At 44.7% G+C, this 16,447-nt stretch overlaps 1 non-coding gene across 1 annotated transcript; it reads right to left on the bottom strand.

Annotated features, from left to right (window-relative positions):
* Window positions 1-9,792: 9,792 nt before the first annotated feature.
* On the bottom strand, window positions 9,793-9,864 carry TRNAC-GCA (transfer RNA cysteine (anticodon GCA)). The gene has a single exon. It is a non-coding gene; the product is annotated as a tRNA-Cys (tRNA).
* Between the last annotated feature and the right edge of the window lie 6,583 nt (window positions 9,865-16,447).

Below are 16,447 nucleotides of genomic sequence, written 5' to 3'. Positions count from 1 at the left end.
GCAGTTAGTTATGTTGATTCCGTGCAAATTCATGTGCTCAAGCTTCTCCTCATATCTTCTTGAGGGAGAAGGTGGAGACCTGATTAAGAAGATGTAATGTAAGAGTGTACAACAGACTTGGAAGTCTACAACTGGATGGGACTTTGGCGACCACCCAGTCCAAACACCCAAATAACATACAGAATCCCATGAAGTATGAGAATGAATGTCAAGTGATGGATGCTATCAGGATTTGGGGAGATGAGATTGAGTAGATGTAGAGGAGCCACAGAAAGGTAGGATTTGAACTGGGCTTTGAAACAGGACAGATCTCAGTGGACAGAGTGAATGAAGGGAACGAAACAAGGAAGCTTGGAGGCAGAAATGTGGTGAGACCACCCCCCCTGAAGAGAGCACGGTCAGATGGATGTTGGGTGGAGCAGGAAGCAGCCCAGAGTGGCTGCACTGGGAGTTCAGTGTCCCCATCGATGGGGGAAACTCCCCTTCACACCCCTGGAGAAGGAAATGGCAACCCACTCTGATACTCTTGCCTGGAAAATCCTGTGGACAGAGGAGCTTGGCAGGCTGAGTCCATCAGGTCACAAAGAGTTGGACACAACTGAGCACACACACATGCCCCTTCACACAGTCCTTATAACTCACAGGGCTTAATACAGTAATACAAATTGAATGCGAGTTACAGAAATCCAGTGTGCATTAGCATACGCACAATGGAGGATTTACTGAGAGGAATATGAGGTAGTCACCAGTTCAAAAGAGGAGCTGTAGACACTAGGGCAATTCCAGGGATCTTGGGGCCTAGAACTACTTAATTGTATGGATTTACAAAGTCGGGGCTCAATAAACTTCATTGTGCACACCCACGGTTGGACTAAATAGAAATCTAGAATTTTGAGGTATAATTTAAACATTCTAATATTTTATGATGTAGGTACTCCCCGGCCCTCCCCTCAGCTCTAGCTCACTAGCTATCCCACTACCTCCTTCAGCCCACGTGCTCTTTTTGGCTGCACTGGTTCTGCCCCCTGCTGGCCAGATCCCAGCACATCACCTCGAGCCTTCAAAGCAAAACTTTGATAATCACATAGTGGCTACCATGTGCCATCGACTCATCTAGGCACATTTGAAATACATAAGGAAACGAAGATCAAAGAAATCCCTGCCCTAATACTTAAGAGAACTTAGGATACCGACTGTGGCCTAAACATTTTAAGGACGTTAACGCATTTAGCTGTTAAAACTTTCATAATAACCCTTTGTGGGTCTTCCCAGGCGGCACAGTGGTGAAGAATCTGCCTGCCAATGCAGGAGATGCAAGAAACGTGGGTTCGATCCTGTGTCAGGACGATCCCCTGGAGGAGGGGAAATGGCAACCCATTCCAGTATTCTTGCCAGGAGAATCTCATGTTCAGAGGAGCCTAGTGGGCTACAGTCTATGGGATCGCAAAGATTTGGTCATGACTTAGCGACTGAGCATGCGCAACATCCCTGTGTAGTAGGTATTACGGCTACTTCAATAGAGCCCATTTGTTCAGTCAACCCCTCAGCCCACTTTCATCACCATAGCATACCCAGCCCAGAGCATGGGTCTGAACAGTCCCCAGAGATGAATGGGAAAATGATTTGGGAAGATGACGGCAGAGTATTGACACCAGTAGACTGAAGTTGGGTTCCCTACAAGCAGAGTCTGAGACAGGCATTTACTGAGGGAGCACTTTTGGGAAACAGGCAATGGAAAGAGTGAAGTAAAAAAGAAAGGGAACAAGACAAACAGTGTGTGTGTCAGGTCACATCTAGCCCGGGGGCCTGACACACAGGGAACTGGAGCATAAATCACATGGCAGAATTACAGCACCCCACTCCAGTACTCTTGCCTGGAGAATCCCATGGATGGAGGAGCCTGGTAGGCTGCAGTCCATGGGGTCTCGAAGAGTCGGACACAACTGAGTGACTTCACTTTCACTTTTCACTTTCATGCATTGGAGAAGGAAATGGCAACCCACTCCAGTGTTCTTGCCTGGAGAATCCCAGGGATGGGGAAGCCTGGTGGGCTGCTGTCTATGGGGTCACACAGAGTCAGACACGACTGAAGCGACTTAGCAGCAGCAGCAGCAGCAGAGGCAAGAGGGGACGGGGTTTCATGCCTCATATCAGTCAGTCATTGGTTGCGGGCCACCCTGGTAAGGCGGGGGATGAGAGGAGGTTTACAAGGAGGTTCCATCAGCTGAGAGCAGGTCTCTGGAGAAAAGAGCAATTGCAGCCTAGGGCAGTTGGCTTGGTTGGAGATTTGCAACAGCCTAGTTCCTCAGGAAGGTTCAAAGCTTAATTTTCATCACAGGATCAGTCTTACCTTTTGTGACTGTTTCTACTGCATGTAACTCACCATTGACCACTGGATGCTAGAGGGAGCACATAACCTCCCACAGATGCTTACATCTGTCTGAGACCAAAACTCTGGAGAAGGGGCAGCTCTGAGCTGATGACAGCCAACACTCACGGCAGCTGGAGAAGGGGCTGCATGGGGGCTCCGTCAGCATCCACAGCAGCTGTGTTGGTGGGGAAATGGGAGCAGAAGCAAAGTGTCACATCTTGGGATCTTCTAGCTTAACAGCCAAGAAGCACACACTGAATAAAGAACAAAACAAGATAACACCAGAAATAACCAAGTAGGAAACAATACAGTTAAGTGTCAGAAAATGTAGGGAAATTATAAATGTGATGATTAAGAAAAGGGAGAGAGACATATTCATGGGGTTTCCTGGAGACAGGATTTGATTAGAAGCTCTAGTGTGTATGGTCCAAGGCAGCATTCCAAGTAGGTGGATAGCTGTCCTCTATGCGGTCATTTAGGGACTTGGGGATGATGACTGCCATTCTCAGCATGTAGCTTCCAAGTTTACTCTGTAGAAGCACTTATAGTTAGTGGGGAGAGAGAAAGAACAGAATTCAAGGGCCAGAGATTTAAGCCAGCAAGGCAAAAGCTGCCTGTATCCCATCTTCTCACGTCTCTTGACAAGAGTTTGGTAGCACAGGCACAACTGGCTACAAGGGGAGCTGGCAAATGATGTTCGTATCTGGGCAGTCACGTCCCAGTCAAACCTCAATTACTATGGAAGAAAGAATGGATTTTGTGACAGCTAGTGTTCTTCACTCCATCCTCCTCACTTTCCTCAGGACAGATCATGATCAAAAAAAGTATAGTCCTGGACTTCCCTGATAGTTGAGGAGTTAAGACTATGCTTCCACTAGAGGGGACATGGGTTCAATCCCTGGCCCAGGAAGTTCCACATGCCATGTAGAAGGAAAAAAGAAAGAAAATGTTCAGTCCTGCCAAGAAGGAAGAAATGTTGTTTACTCTGATTCTATCATGTTTTCTGAGGGGTGCAGGTGGGAGCCTTGTAGGTCTAACTAAGCATGTCCTGGGAGTGTGACTTTTGCACTGGTGAGTCTGGTCTCTACTGGCATTGGAGTGGTAATACCCAAGATATTTGTTTAGGCAAAGGGGAAATAGACAAAGTAAGGCTTTCAGCCAGTTTTGTGTAGGATAAAGAATCCTCTTTCAGGTGCCACTAAGAAACCAAGAACATGATCTGCCTGGATGAAACCAGAGAACCTATCTGTGATTAAACTGTGACAGAGAATCAGGTCTGGGAGCAGGAGAGAAAGAAATTTAGTGAACAGGAAAGAAAATGGGAAGAAAAACTATATTTGATGTGCAGCCTATCTCTGCCAGGCACTGTGCTGGGAAACTCTTGAGGTGATTATTTTTCTAACCTCATTTTATAGACAAAGTAACAAGCTCAGAGGTGAAATAGCTTAACATTCACTTAGTTATTATGTAGTGCTGTCTAGATTTTAACACAGACCTGTCTAAATTCAAAGCCCATGTTTTCCCCACGATAGCTGGTCCCTTTGAAAGTCACATTAGATCTTTTCTTGAGACTCGTGGTGATGATTTAGCAGCTTAGTCGTGTCTGACTTTTGCAACCCCATGGACTGTAGCCTTCCAGGCTCCTCTGCCCATAGGATTTTTAGAATAAACATTCCTAATCTCCCAGCAGATTCTGTGGCTGGCCTCTCGGCTCTCCTTCCTGGCTCTAGTACAGAGCAGCCAGGAGCTTGTCCTCACCTAACTCTTTCTACACCCAAGCAAGATGATTCAAAGAACAAAGAGGGCATTGACATAGTGCTTGCTGCTGCTGCTGCTGCTAAGTCGCATCAGTCATGTCCGACTCTGTGTGACCCCATAGATGGCAGCCCACCAGGCTCCACTGTCCCTGGGATTCTCCAGGCAAGAACACTGGAGTGGGTTGCCATTTCCTTCTCCAATGCATGAAAGTGAAAAGTGAAAGTGAAGTCGCTCAGTCATGTCTGACTCCTAGCGACCCCATGGACTGCAGCCTACCAGGCTCTTCCGTCCATGGGATTTTCCAGGCAAGAGTACTGGAGTGGGGTGCCATTGCCTTCTCCCGACATAGTGCTTAGGAGGACTAATAAGCCAACTGGGACAGCTTTTGGGTGAGAGTCCTTAAGTCCCTACTGCCCTAACTCAACACTGGGGACAAGAGAAAAGACCAGTCACAGAATCTGCTTGGAGATTAGAAACGTTAAATCTCAAGAAAAGGTCTAATGTGAATCATTGGTGACTCTCCCTCAGTTACAGAGAGGATGAGATTATTTAAATACATTTCAAAAGATCTCTGTTGGACAGCTACAGGCTTACTTCTGCTCTTGGTTTATCATTCATTCATTCAAGAAATATATTAAGTACCAAGATGTTAGGCAATGTGTTTGGCAAAAGCATACAGCAAATGTGAAAGGCACAGACTCTGTGGGCAAGGATTAGCTTACCCACTTCAGGTTTTCTACCTATAAAACTCTTCTGTTCCTATGAAGCTCTACTTTGAACTCCCTTCCTCTGCACAGGTCAAGGCTTCTTTAATTCGTGTTATGGCCCTGCTTACAATTCTTTGATCATTTTTACCACATTATATTCTCCAGGCATGTCTTTTCCCCACCTAGAAACCCTGCAAAGGTGCAAGCAGGAACTATGGCTAATGCATCTCTCTGCCCTCATCAACTAAGCTAAAGCTTGGCACAAAGTGTATGCTCCATAAATATTGGTGAAAAGAATCAGCATGATTATGAGTATTGTGCTACATAATCTCGCACATGTGTATGTGTATGATGCAGCCAACCTTTCAAGACATTTCCATCTCCTTTCTTTCATTTGGTTTAGAGAGTTTGGTCTGGTGGATTCCGTGGATGTGAGAACACTTTGTAAAATATGAATGGTAAGGATTGTTATGAACCATATTGAATATGACTAGCCCTGAGGCCCGGATACTTTAGGTAACATACTTAAGGTCATGCAGCAGGAGTCTGTGCTAGAATCTGTGTCTCATGACATCTGTTTCTGGACTTCTCCTCCCTGCATCAGGGATCATTGACAAAAGAAAAGAACACAGTACTCAGGAACTCCCTAAATTGCAAACTCCCAGGAGTGGAGATAGTGGTGCTCTGCCTAGATCTTTGGGGCCAATGCACCCATCATCCAGCTGCTGAGACCATGGGCTACTGACAACTCACAGCTACAGCCCTCACTGTGCATTTTCCTGGGCACAGGGTCATAGCCTTTCATCCAAGGCTATGACCCCTCCTGGGGAGCAACTCATGACCAGTGACAGACTGATGCAAGGATACAAAGATCTGGTTCCATTGTATCATTTTGGGACAACTCTGAGGAGCCATATCAGCTTCAGAACTCCCAGGAGGATCAGCTGAGGTTTCAGTTGCAACCACAATGTGGGTTAGCTTCTCCCTCTGCCCACTCTGGCTTCCTCACTTCCTTATTGATGTGTCTCCCAAGAGCGCTCTCCAAAAGACCTGCAAGCCACTCTCCACCTTAGTCTATTTCCCAGGGAATTGATCTCTCCCTCAAGAACTCTTCCCTGGCACTGAGCCTGTCCAAAGTAGTTGTCAGTAATAATAAACAACTGGGATGATAGAATATAGATGGAGGCAGTTAGTGGTTCTAGCAAATCCAAATTGAAGATAAGGCAGCTGGTAAGAGATTGGCAGTGTAGGAAAAGGCAAGTTATGGTCACTGAATAAGAACTGGCCACTAGAGGGCCCAGCACTACACTTCTATAGCTCTGCTGCTATCATCGAGCAAAATTCTAATTTTGCCCTTGACTTGGCAGACACCACCTAACTGTCTACACTAGGGGGGAAACTGCTGGTCCAATGCTTCCTTCTCTTTTATCTACGCCATGAACCTCAGTGTCCTAGCCTGTTCCAATACCCTGTCACCATCTATACCGTTACATATAAATATGTTCCCATAAATCAAAGCTTCCAAAACCTATGTTTTCCCACCCACTGTTCTCATTGTTCCCACGGGGTTCCAAAGATCAGAAATGTGGAAGTCCAAACAGTTGACTGCTGCAATTCTTGCCCAGAAATGGAGAGAATCAGCAACATAACCTGTCTAGTCCTGTCACACCTCCTTCGCCACCCTGCTTCCCCAGTTTACAGTAAAGACACACAGGATTACATGTGAATTATAGTAGCCAAGGGAGAAAGGTGTCATGGGAGTCTACACAGAACATGAAAAAGTTTGAGAATATTGTGTGTGAATTAATGATTGCTTAATTAAATCAATGATTTTTTTTTCCTGTGTGGACTTAGTGAAAAGATTTATAGAAAATTTTTCTCTATATCCTTTATGGAAGGACAGTTAGTCCTTTGTAGGCTGGGAGGCTTTCTTTGAGGAATGGGGAGGGAGGGTCTGGACCATTTAGAGGTCTCTGTTTCCAACATATACATCCTTTTTTTTTTTTTTTAATGTATTCTTTTTTTAATTGAATGAAAATTCTTTAAAATCTGTAGCTCTTTTTATGATTTCTAAAAGTTCCACACACATAATTTCATGTAATCCCATAAAAACTTTTCCCCCCTTACTCCTATATGACCCTTCCCCCTTCCTTCTCCCCACTGGTAGCCACTAGTTTGTTCTCTAAATCCATGAGGCTGCTTCTTTTTTGCTTTATTCACGAGTTTCCGACATATACATTCTCAAAAGGACAGAGCTGGGTTGTTTGGGTGGAGGAAAGCTCTGAAGATTAAAGAGGAGCAGACTTGGAGTCTACACAGGCAGGAGGATGGAGGGGAGGTGCGGACCTGAACCTGGCTCTCTTCCAGTGTCTCTGGCAGCGGTGACTACAAGCACACCCAAGGAATGAACACTAAGCCATGGCTTTGGGAGCATACAAGAGTTCTTGGGGACTCGGTTTAGAACAGAATGATCAGATGCTTTGAGCAACTGGGCGAGATACATCTGACTTGGAAAAATGAGCTACAACTTCAATGGACTGAAGATAGTTCCCCAGGTTTTCTAGATTGGGTAAGCCCTGAAGGTGTGTTTTTTTGTTTGTTTTTGTTTGTTTGTTTTTGTTTGTTTGTTTTTTTTAATCCCCATAAAAGTTCTGATACTGAATGTCCCACCAACCTGATAGGTGAGGCTGAAGTTAAATTTGATTTGAATTAGAAAAAATAAAATGTAATTTGATTCAGAAAAAAAGTAACTACATCTAATGTCTTTGCACTTGCTATTGAACAATTTAAATGGGTTCCAATAGTTGGAGCTCTGATGTGTGTTGGTTGCACAGTCGTGTCCAACTCTTTGTGACCCCATGGACTATAGCCCACCAGGCTCCTCTGTCCATGGGATTCTCCAGGCAAGAATACTGAAGTGGGTTTTCATTTCCTTCTCCAAGGGATCTTCCCAACCCAGTGATCGAACCTGGTCTCCCACATATCATGGAGCTCTGATATCACAATAGTAAATCTAGCCTGGGTAGGTTAATAAAAGAATAGGAATAATGTTTTGAGAGACTATCATGTGTTAGGCAATGCACTATTGCACAGCAGTCCCCAACCTTTTTGGCACCAGGGGCTGGTTTCGTGGAAGACAATTTTTTAACAGACCAAGGTGGTGGGGATGGTTTCAGGATGATTCAACTGCATTACATTTTTTTTTTTTTAATCTGTGCTGAGAGATCTGACTTGGGTGTTGGATAGTGCCAAGAGTGGGGTTGGACGGGGTGGCACTAGAGGAATTATGCCACTTTGATTTTGTTTCACAAAACTAATAAGCTGAGGAAATTCCTATGAAAAGAGGCTGCCACTGGGATCTCATTCCTGCTCAAACCAGTCTTCGAAATTTCCTCCCTCTCTCAACAGCACTTACATCCTATGAGTCACTAAGACTTCCTTCCCAATTTCTCACAGCTGTTCTGTTTCTCTTCACCTCCCCTCTTTGGTTCCAGTCCTCAGTTCTGACTTGGTTAACTTGTGAAAAAGTTTCTAACTGGTCTTCCTGCTCCATTTTTTTTTTTTTTTTTTTTGGCTGTATTCTGTGGCATGTGGAATTTTTATTCCCCAATCAGGAATCGAACCTACACCGCTTACAGTGGAAGCCCAGATTCTTAACCACTGGATTGGCAGGAAATTGCCAATATATTGCCTCTATTCGTTTTTGCTGATTGTATGACAGGAGGTCCTTGAATGATATCTAAGATGTACAAAATTTTATCCTGGAAGAAATAGGATTCGGGGAGTTTTGTGGGCATGACATAATCATGCCCATGGAAATCACTACATGGCAGAATGGAGAATGGTTTGGAGAACATCAAAACTAGGGGCAAAGGGGCTTTCCTGCATTACATTTATTATGCACTTTATTTCTATTATTATTATATCACCTCCACCTCAGCTTATCAGGCATTAGATACTGGAGGTTGAGGACCCCTGATATTACATTTAACCCTCACACTCTACCGATGAGGTAGGCTGAGACCAAGAAAACTTAACTGGGTCAACCCCAGGTCACATGGTTAGTAAATGGCAGAATCAGATTTGTTGGACTCCACTTCTATCTAGCTTCTATACTCACACATTCCCGGTCATCTAGCCAAGCATTCACAGACATCTAGTCCATTGGTCACTAATTCATTTAGCCAGATATTCACTTAGACAGTGAGTGGCATCAATATAGTTATTCTGTTATTTGAACAGTAAGATAGATCTAGTAGTAGCTTGAAGAACAAAAGAATCTTAGAATTATAGAATGTTTGCCCTGATATCTGTATATTACAAATACTAATACACATATATTAGACTGAGGTAAAGATGAGAGATATAATCTCTCTGTCTCATACACATATATACATGCACACAGAAAAAGCTACAAAATTTGCTACATTATTTTATGAGATCCAGTGCAAAATGAAAATGCAAAACCCCTTGTTTAAAAATTATTAAGAATTTCAAAGGACTTCCTGGTGGTCCAGTGGTTAAGAGTCTGTCTTGCAATGCAGGGGATGCAGGTTTGATCCCTGGTCGGTCTGGGATCCCACATGCCGAGAAGCAGCTGAACCTTCATGCTGCAACTCCTGAAACCCGTGTGCTCTGGAGCTTGTGCGCTGCAACTGTTGAGCGCATGTGGCACAACCAGAAAGCCTGAACCACAGCAAAAGCTCTCACATAATCTAATGAAGATCCCACATGCCACAACTAAGACCTGATGTAGCCAAATAAATGGATGAATGAACGAAGAAAGAATTTCAAGATGATGATAGCAGATTATACCAAGCATGAAATGAAGTGAAGTCGCTCAGTCATGTCCGACTCTTTGAGACCCCGTGGACTGTAGCCCGCCAGGCTCCTTGTCCGTGGGATTCTCCAGGCAAGAATACTGGAGTGGGTTGCCATTTCCTTCTCCAGGGGATCTTCCCAACCCAGGGATCGAACCTGGGTCTCCTGCATTGCAGGCAGACGCTTTATCCTCTGAGCCACCAGGGAATCTCCTAATACCAAGCATGGGGCCCCTCTAAGGACCCTGATGGCATGTCAGTGCCTGGCACAGAGTACATGTGCAATAAATGGTAGTCCTTTTCACTCTCTAGATTATTGATTGTAACCCTCTCCTTTTGCAACTGAGCAAACTCAAGTTCAAAGAAGATGAAAAATGCAAGTTACAGCAGAGCCAGGACCACAATCCAGACCTCCTCTCTTCCCAGTCAGTAGTCTTCACCTCAGCATTTCCCAAGTGTTCTGTGTACAGTAATAATAGATACTCCATGAGTAAAAGTTTCCATCAATACACAAGTTTGCAAAACACTGGGTTAAGGGTAAGGAGACATCTTTTTCAGAGCTCTTCAAGACTTTTCTATGAACGACATGAATCTCCATGACAAAGATATAAAATGAAACATCCCCCCACTGCCCATCCCCACTGTATGAATATGGAATCCTTTCTCAGGAGCATGTTAAATATCTCTTAGAATGCTTTCTTATACATTACTGCAGGGCAGTGGAAGTTTCCATGAAGTTTGATCTTGGGGGTGTGGTTGTTCTTATTCTAAATTAGAAGTAAACATATTCCTTCCATTAGGTCTTTTTGTCCACATCTCTGCCTCAGCTGACTTGTGAGCCTGAGGATATAAAAATAATGAAAACCAGACTCTAGAAAGAATATATTTATTTAGAGTCACCTAATTGCATCCAAAAGGCAGATCCATTCTGCCTCTCTCCCAGGAGTAGGAATATAGAGAAAAAACATACACCATGACCCCTGAATTCTTTCCGTGCTTGGTAATTTGCTCACAGCTTCCACATCACAAAAGTATCAGTTGTAGTCCCTTATGAAAGCACACAGGAGGCCAGGAATGCATGATTCTCATGTTAGCTCTTCCTCTATTAGCTGCTGGACCTAGACTAATTCATTCCTCTGCAGAGTGAAGGACAGGGAAGCCTGGAGTGCAGTAGTTCATGGGGTCACAGAGTCGGACACGACTTGGCTACTGAACAACAACAATCCTCTTATTCTTATTGAAAACCCTCTTGCATCAAATTAACCTCTAAAGGGCTTCCATACACTTATATTTTGTCTGTAGCACTCCTCCCCCTGGGCCCTTGAGTATGTCTTTGGGGCACAGTTGGAGAACCAGCAGACTAAATGATATCCACAGTCCCTTTCAGTTCTGATAATCTGTAATTCAAGTTTGTATGTAGTTTTGCAAGCTATTGCCTCCACCTGTTAATAAAGGACCCTAGCTCCTTGAGAAATGCATCTCTTAATTTCTTAGAGGCCCAAAGAGTGATTCTCACTCACTGGGTTATGAGATGCCAGGTGATGCTAACCCTTCCTGAGTCCCCAGTCTACAGATCCATTATATGAATTGTGCAGAGGAGAGAAGAACACTTTTCTCCCACCATTGTGCTACATGAGCTCTCAGTAGGTACTCTTTATGCCTTTTGCAGAGGCTTCCCTGGGGGCTCAGCTGGTAAAGAGTCGGCTTGCAATACAGGAGACCCAGGTTTGATCCCTGGGTCGGGAAGATCCCCTGGAGAAGGGAATGGGTTGCCTGGGAAATCCCACAGACAGAGGAGCCTGGTGGGCTACAATCCATGGGTCACAAAGAGTCAGACATGACTGAGCAATTAAGCATGCATGCATGCATGCCTTTTTAACTTGCAGAGTTTTTAGCGAAGCAGCTCTTCTATATTTTGCTGATTACTCCTCACCTGCATCCGCCTCCATAAATCACTAAGCATGAACCAATGGTGGGGTAGGGACAGGGCTGCAGTGAGGCCAGGAAGCAAATGTGAGTGATAAACCTAGCACCGGTTGAACTTTGACTCACTTGTGTTTGACTCTGACGATTCTGTTGCTGGACACAATTGCCTAACTCCTTGCTTTTTTTAGGATGAGTTCCTGCCCAAAGAGACCTAAGGTCTTCATGAAAAATAGACTTTTGAGTTGGGCCCACTAAGGTGGAAGTGCCTGTTTGGGTCCTCTGGGAAGCAGATGTCAAAATGAAGCAAGAAATGCAAGAGACTTACTAGGAGAAAATATCTCGGAAGGATACAGAGGAGAAGGAGGAATAGGTGGGAGAGCCATAAATTGCAATGCAAGAGAGATGCCTTTGAAAGGAAAGGAAGAAGGAAGGAGGCTTGAGCAGGAAAAGCCTCAGACTGATGCAGCTCTGAGACAGTCTGAGCCAGGCCAATCAAATGCCACAGAACAAGACTGACCATTGGAGGATCCCCATGTTAGGCAGCAATGGCTTGGTTCTAGCATGTCTGCAGTGCTCACTGACAGAGAGAAAGAGAAGGAGAGCATGACTGTGGTGTAAACACCACAATACACTGTGAAGGTGTTACAGCCAGAGGCTGTCAGTTAACAACACTCTTCCTGGCAGGCTCTCTGTGTGGGAGATCTGAGCAGGGTACTCCCCATTCCAGCCGCACAGGCATGTACCCACCTGTGTGAATTCAAAAAGTGAATACAATTTAAGCTCAAGCTTAGGCACATTTGACATATTTATTACAAATATTTATTGAGCCTATAAAAAGTATTACACTAGGCACTATAGCAGCCCTACCCTCTCCAGTGGAATGACTGAGTCTGAGAAGGTTTCAGATATCCTGGTAAGTTTTTTATCACCATTATTGTCAACACAAGGCATGTTTTATTTTCCTGGGCTCCAAAATCACTGTGGTCGGTGACTGCAGCCGTGAAATTACAAGATGCTTGCTCCTTGAAAGAAAAGCTGTGACAAACCTAGATAATGTATTAAAAAGCAGAGATATCACATTGCCAACAAAGGTCTGTATAGTCAAAGCTATGCTTTTTCCAGTAGTCATGTATGGATTTGAGAGCTGGACCATAAAGAAGGCTGAGTGCTGAAGAATTTATGCTTTTGAACCGTGGTGCTGGAGAAGACTGAGTCCCTTGGACAGCAAGGAGATCAAACCAGTCAATTTTAAAGGAAATCAATCCTGAATATTCATTGGAAGAACTCATGCTGAAGCTGAAGCTGAAGCTCCAATACTTTGGCTACCTGATGCAAAGAGACAACTCATTGGAAAAGACCCTGATGCTGGGAAAGATTGAAGGCAGGAGGAGAAAGGGATGACAGAGGATGAGATGGTTGGATGGCATCACAAACTGAATGGACATGAGTTGAGTCAACTCAGGGAGACAGTGAAGGATAGAGAAACCTGGCGTGCTGCAGTCCATGGGGTTGCAAAGAGCTGGACATTAATAGCGACTGAACAACAACAAGGCATGTTTTACTAGCCTCATTGTAAGTGGTGCTAGTGGTAAAGAACCCGCCTGCTAATGCAAGAGACATGAGAGACATGGGTTTGATCCCTGGGTCATGCAGATCCTCTGAAGGAGGAAAGGGCACACTCCAGTATTCTTGCCTGGAGAATCCCATGGACAGAGGAGCCTGATGGGCTACAGTCTATAGTGTCTCAAAGAGTCAGACACAAGTGAGGCGACTTAGCACACATTGTGTACTAACACTGGGTCAAGCTTAATACAACAAAGAAAAATCCTTAAGAAGCTCAAGATAAGGTTCCAGTATAATATCCCTCCCCCTTAGGAAGCTCAGAGGAGATTTTTGAATATTTCTTTCATGCCAATCACCAAATGTACCAAGGAGGAAGGAACCTTTTAGTAGAATTGACCTTGGAGTTTACCAGAGAGACCTTGAAACTTATCTGGCAGCCAACCGGGTGGCACAAGGGCTTGCTCCACCCCCAGGACCATGCCAGCCAAGAGTTAGGATTTGCTGAGAGGCAGGCCCAACACCTGTTGTAGCTCCTGGATCACAGTCAAATTTGGGAGGGAAATGGGGGAAAAGAGGAAGGAACTGGGAAAGAGGGATTTGTAGTGGGAAGAGATAAGACAGCAGGCTTTTCAGAAGCATGCCAGAATTCATCTCAACCTCACCACTTGGCAAAAGAGATAGTGCCTGTGGCAGAAAGAATACTGAGCATGACACCCAAGCTCTGCCTCTAACTCCCTGGCTGACCTTTGTCACTCAATGCCCCTGTGGGCCTCTGCTCCTTGGCTATAATCTGCAGAGCTAGGCCAGACACTCCTTAAAGTTCTTCCCATTTGAACACCCTAACATTCTTTTCTCCCCCCAAAATGGATTTTTACTGTATCTACCAACAAAATGAACCAAATACTATTTTTCATTTTAATCTCACAGTTTTTTGATACTTAAAAAATTTTAGAGGATAATTACTTTAAAATATTGTGATGGTTTCTGCCATACATTAACATGAACCTGCCATAGGTATACATATGTCCCCTCCCTCTTTAACCCCCCTCCCACCTCTCTCCCACCTAAACAGACATTTCTCCAGAGAAGACATACAGATGGCTAATAAACACATGAAAAGATGAACAGCCTAACATTATAACAGCTTCCAGAAAACAATCCTGGAAGAGCTTGCAGAGAGGCATGAACAAGTGGGGGTGTAGGATGCAAAGAATTTCCAGTGAACTCAGGAATAATACAACATAATATAACATAATGAAACATGACATAGCAAGCATTGTGATAGGTAGCAGAATGTAGGAATAGGGGCCAGTAAAAATCTCTAAAGTTGATTTCATTTCATGATCAAGACATTCAGGACATCCAAATATGACTCTACCTTTATATACAGGTGCAGTTGATCCAGGGAGGAAAATATTTTCCCCTGTCAGCTGGGGATCTGAGATTCATAAACATAAAAGATCTGAGATTCATAAACATTCCATCAATACATGAACCTCACTATTATTAAAACAAAGAGAAAGCACTGTCCCTGTCCTTTGCTGACACTTCTCCAGTTTTCTCTTATAAAAATGAACCATTTCTACTCCCCTTTCAGCCTACATTTTCTGTTTGTTTTTTTACAGATAAGAACGCTGGGAGAGGAGAGCATACTGTGAGGTTTTCCCCCAGGCCTAACATTTTAGGATTCTAAGAACAGGATTGCATGTTCCCTTCTCATCTCTCTCTCTTTCTGAGCTAAGAAAACACCACAGTTAAAAAACAAAAACAAAAAACCTGCAGTCCAAGGAATGGCATAATTAGCAGCCAATCAGGAGAAGGCTCCAGGCCCTCATACACTGCACCTTCCAGGCTAGCCCCTCCCAGAGAGGATCAGGTTTTCTCTTGGGGTTTCTTCCCTTTTGAATTAAGCACGACTGACGGCTGTAGTCCAGAAACACAAACCCTAAACCTAGTCTCCGGTAGACAAACAGGTCTGGGAAGATTGTATGACCCGCAGGGATAGAGTGCTCTGGGCTCCCCGGGAGACCAGGCTCGGGTGAAGGGAAAATATGTCCATGGGGATGCAAGAGCAGCCATGGGAGGACTGAGTTACCTAAATAAATAAATAGTTTGGCAGCAGACCCAGTTTATGCCTGGGCCTCCAGGTAGGGAGTCTGCTAACTCACTCTTAGCCTTTGGGTCTCAGCTTAAATCGGATTTCCCCGGGAAGCAGGTGCCTCACAAGGCTGTGCAGGTTGCACACTGCACATACCTGGGATGTGTCACAGCATAGATATTACAGATTTACATATTTTTATGACAGTTTTCCAGCAGTTGGTCGTCAAGTGTTTTGAGGAAAGGCATCTTGCTTTGCTGATTCATAAAATGGTGCCACATGGGCTCCAGTGATCCTGCTGAGAAGCCTCTTCTAACTCAGCTCAGGTTCAATGCTCCTCTCATCAGCTGCAGAAGGACCCTGTACTTCCCCTACCACCACATCGACCACACTTTATTTTAAATGCCTGTTTACTGGTCTTATCCATTCTGGATCATCAGCTTTGTGCAGACAGAGTCTGTGTCTTGTCCAACAATGTACCCTGCTCTGAGAAGGGTGCTTGGCCTAGTGCAGGCTCCATGGTATTTGGTGAATGAATGAGCAACATATTCTGAGCCAGCCCAATGCTCTTGCCCAAGTGGACAGAGAGCCTAGCATAGTAGAAAGAGTCCTAGCCATATCTTGGGTTCAAGACCTTGCTCTTCCTCTCCCAAACTATGTGATTTGGGGTGAGTCGTGCTGTGACTTTACCCCAGTGTCCTTGATGCAGAATAGGGATAACCCTGCCTTGCCCTGTCCCCCTCAAAGTGTCATTGTGAAGGACAATTTAAACTTCCACTTGGCAAACTATAAACATAGACGAAACAACATGTGAAGTAAACAGCTGTTCCAGGGAAGCTGGACCTTTGAGAAGCCCAGGACCAGGAGTAGCCTTGTATCTGGACACAGTGGCCTCCAAGAGACAACTCAGGATTTCTGGGTCAGACAGTACTTTTTCAGTTGCTAGGAACAGAAACCTAAAAATGTTAAAAAGCAAATGTATTACTTCATATGACAAGGGGAAAGGTGTAGCTGGGCCTCCAGGACAATGGAAATAGACACAAGGATGCAGCGAGGTAGACATCCTTCTGTTCTCCCCTTTATCCTGTCCCTCGCTGCCCCCACCCCCACCCCCCGCATCTGTCTCCCTCTCGTTTCCGCCTGCCTACTACAGATGGGCTCACTCAACATAGCAAGGGACATGGCTACCTGCAGTTTCTGGCTC

This window comes from Bos indicus, chromosome 15 (genome assembly GCF_029378745.1).
Source record: "Bos indicus isolate NIAB-ARS_2022 breed Sahiwal x Tharparkar chromosome 15, NIAB-ARS_B.indTharparkar_mat_pri_1.0, whole genome shotgun sequence".
Classification (NCBI taxonomy): Eukaryota; Metazoa; Chordata; class Mammalia; order Artiodactyla; family Bovidae; genus Bos; species Bos indicus.
This window is presented reverse-complemented; position numbering and strand designations above follow the sequence as displayed.